Genomic DNA, 4371 nt, shown 5'->3' with positions numbered 1-4371 from the left:
ATATTTTCTTTTAGTAGTAGATTAAGTAGGTCATTTTGTGACTATTTGGGGATGTAGAGGTAGAATAAATATTTTGATCCATTTTTTCCTTTCATTCCACTTGTATTTTATGTTATTATTATTTTATTACTATAATTATTATTGATCCTTAAGTGATAGACAACTAGACTAGCATTACTTGTTAATGTCACTTATATGTGATCCTTGTTCACTTGAATTTTTTCTATTAGTAAAGTGGGGTTGGTTGTGAGTGAGTTGTTGTGAGAGAAATTTTATCCTTCCATGGCTTTGTTGCAAATTCTAGTATTAATAACTCTTTCCTATAGCTTATTCGTAAGGTTGGTAAGCTGAGGTTTGTTCTTCCTATTTGTATGGTTTATCTCCTGGTAATGGCCTTAATATTTGGTATTGATATCTAGTCGAGTACTTAATTCTTTCTACAATAATGTTTATGGTTTAATTGAGTTGAGAGAGGTTTAAATGTGTAATTTTAGTAGCTTCTTATTTCAGGATTTGTTTATCCTAGTTGAATTCAAGGGATGCTTCTACGTGGTGTATGAAAAAGATGGATGGTTTTATGTTTGTGGGTATCAATTGTCAGCAACCATATAGGGTGACCCTAGGGAGTGAGTATTGGTAGAAATATTCTCTTACTTTCTCAAGTTTTGACTATTATTAAGACTCTTTACAGTCATGGTAAATTCTTAATCATGCCTTGGTATTGTGTCTCTTATCATATGTATATTTGATTAATGATATGTTTCATCGATGGTACGACTCATTATGATTTTGTTCTTTGACAACATCTTAGTTTTTTCTCTTGTGAGATCATTGGGTATATGATTGGTTTCTAAAGGTGAGATTAGCCTAGGTATTCAACATTCTTGAAGACTTTGGTCTTAATTTTTTACTCTTTCAAATGTCAGCTAATACTTGTAGTAGATTTTGTGTACGGACAACTTGTTCATCAGTGGTATCGATTTAGGTAATTGAGGCTAAGTAGTTTAGTTTCATTGTTAAGCTTATAGCTATATCTTATGTAACTTGGTTGCAAACTACATTTTGAGGTTTGAGTTAGTTGAGGCATCATCAGCAGACAGACAAAGTTTACTCACTCCCTATTGATTCAGTTTTCTTTAGTTCAGGGAGATTAGCTTATATGTATGTTTGAGGGATGGCTCATTGGCACATAGTGTTTGTTTCTACTACTTCCGACCTTGGTTCTTAATTTTTATCAAACTTTTAGAAGTCCACTCAATGTAGAAACTACATCTGATTAAGGTTAGCATGGTTTTACCCATAGTCAGTGGAGGCGCTCCAGAGCAGATCATCCACTTTCGAGAGGCTATGCATCATACTCATGAATATTAGTTTAAAGGGTCATTCGGACCATTTATTGTCTGGGATAGAGATCCCAGATATTAGTCACCACTATTTGGTTATCCAGGTAGAAACTTATGGTGCATTGTTCATATGCTAATCTGTATGGATTGTTGGTTGGAAACTTCATTATTTTGAGATTGGTATGATGTGATTTTATGGATAGGGAATAGATAATGTTAGAGAGATTTTATGTAGTTATAATTAGACAACAAGTTTAGAGATAAGGGAATATTAGATTTAGAGTTTGGAGTTAGTTGTATGATTCATGCTTTGGATTATCTTTAGCATGTTCAAGTGGCCACTTAGTTTTGCTTGTATTAGTGTGATGTGAACATACTTTGGTTTGGGTCTTACATACTTCAGTTGAGCATGGATTTGTTGGAGGGTAGTAGGCATTTGAAGATGAATTTGTGGTTAGTTGGAAATTTGGAGTAAGAAAGGAAGTGTAAAAAGGGATAACCTTTAGTCAAACCTCTTGTAGTTTTGGTTGGACTTAGAACTTATCTAGGGATACTTACCCTTATGTAGGCATAGTACCTCATTCTCTCAAGCATTTGGGCTCTAGTTAGTCCTTGAATTTTGAGGATGAAACACCTATTAGTAGTGGATGTTGTAATGACCCTCTAGATTATTTTTTTATTTCCATGCATTTTCGATATTTTGTATTTTCTCATAGTGGCTATAGGTTATATATGACTTGTTGGGACTGTCAATTCAGTTATTTGGTAGCTAATATGTGTTTTATGCCTATTTTCGTACTTTGGAGCTATTGAAGTGCAGAAATTGGTCTTTTGCCAAGACTTCTAGTAAATGGTTTTAAGACTGGTTCTGTTATTATCAAAAATATCTATGGTAAAGGTTTGCAAAATTCATTAATCACATGATTTAGGATCGATTATTTATCATGGGATTGTTTTTGATATTTACTAAGGTTAGATAATACTCCTAGCACAAAGTTAAGTTTAAAGTATACTTACCGATTTAGTTTCAACATAAGTTTAAAATAAGTCATATTCAAATGAGCATTACTCTTAGAATATAAAGAGTCAGGGGTCCTAATCCCCACCAAAGTAAGGATATTTGAGTCTTAGTTCCAACTTAACTGACCGTTTGTTAATCTAATTTTTGAGTATAAGGTTATGACCATTTTACTAAAGAATTTACGAGCTAAAATAGCTGAGAGTTAGAGCCCATGAGCCTTTTAAGTTGCCTTATCCAATTTGCTGAGGTTTGCTTTAGTGGCAAGGGGGCCTGTTCAGCAGACCTCGCTTTAGCATCCTAGGGGCTTCTTTAGAGGTACTCGTGCAAAGTTGCCAAGTCACTATGCCACTGTTGCGTTTGAACGCACACACAAGTGCACACAATTGTACAAGTAATATAGTGACTAGAATAGTCGGATATTGTACCTACGAGGACTATGTAACTAATAATTTAACCAACTTTAGCTTTTGAAAAGAACTTATTAAGTGTTTCAAGGTATCAAAATGATTGTGAACTTTCAAATAAAAATATAATCAATAAGGAAATAATAAGAGGAGTCAATAGAAACATAAGCAGAGTTGTGAACAATTTATAGTAAGGATTCCAGGGTTTAGACACCTTTAACAATCATGCAAATCTCAATTCCTATGTAGTTTGGTTGATTGTTAGGTTATTGATTCGCAGGGTTTATTGTATAATCATGGTCTGCCAACCTCTAATATTCTACCTAACTGGACATTCCAACTACATCGTTGAGCGGGTACGCAATAATTAAATTAGATGCATTAAGCTATCATCTAGCAAGTGAACCAAACAACATTTCTAGGTATATACCTATCCTAGATGCTAATTCAAACTCCTTATTTTATAAAAGAATATGAACCTTGCTCCTCAATCTCTTCGTTCTATCCTATGATTCTTCTCCCAAGTTCACATAGAAATATAGGATATTATAATGGTGGCCAATCATGAAAATGGTAATCACACAAGATTTCAAATAACCCATATGATAATTAAACTATAAACTATGATAAAGAATATCAAAGTGCAATCATGTCTTCGGCCTCAACCCCAGAACAAGGGTGTTTAGCCACTCATGTTTGAATTCAACATCAAAAAGGAATAAATTAACATACCCCACAAGTAATCTTCGAGTAATAAAGTTCAAAGAGCTCGAAAAAAAGTATCAAAAGTGTTTTTTCCTCTGCTATACATTTCAAAAGTGTTCCAATTGTGTTTATCTGTTGGCTTTTATAATAGGACGAACTTTGCCTATTAAGAAATACCCCCTCTTATCATGGGGTCATTCCACTGGATTAGAGCTCGCATCATCTACATTAGTTCACTATTGTAAGGATTGTGTCACCCGAATTAGTCCACCGTTGCGAGGGCCACACCGCGGGCTAATCGCCCGAGATCACTGGAATTTCCCTCACCATGAGAAATTTCAGTAAAGCAAAAAAACCTCCTTAGCTAGTTTCTCCTCTACTTGCTTCATCCTTCCATGCATGCTTTCCAAACTCATTGAAAGTAACTTCAATAATCCATATAATCAATCTAACTGCATCAATCATCACTTGCTTCCCGTTATGCATCCAATTGAGCAAAAACTCAACAACAATCCATCCTTCATTACTAATCATATCTATTAGCTCACATCATGCAATTTCACACCAAACACAATAAAAATACATATTTTAGCTCATACAACTAGGCCTATTATGGATGAATATTGGTTCTTGGATATATAAATACTCCTAAGATCAGCCGTTTTACTAGAACATACTTTAGCGCAAAGGTGATTGATTTAGCGACACTTTAGGGCATTTAAATCCCTGCTCTCCTACCCAATTTTTCACCAAATTGAGATCTCAAATATAGGAAAAAGTGGGAAATCATCTATTGAAGCTAATGTAAGCTAGCCTAACACTCCTGGTCAATTGCCATTAACTGTTATATTGATTTTCATCCTATTTCATGGAAATTTTTTAGAAATTAGGTCTTTAA

Source organism: Capsicum annuum, chromosome 10 (genome assembly GCF_002878395.1).
Source record: "Capsicum annuum cultivar UCD-10X-F1 chromosome 10, UCD10Xv1.1, whole genome shotgun sequence".
NCBI lineage: Eukaryota > Viridiplantae > Streptophyta > Magnoliopsida > Solanales > Solanaceae > Capsicum > Capsicum annuum.
Note: the sequence above shows the minus strand (reverse complement) of the source record.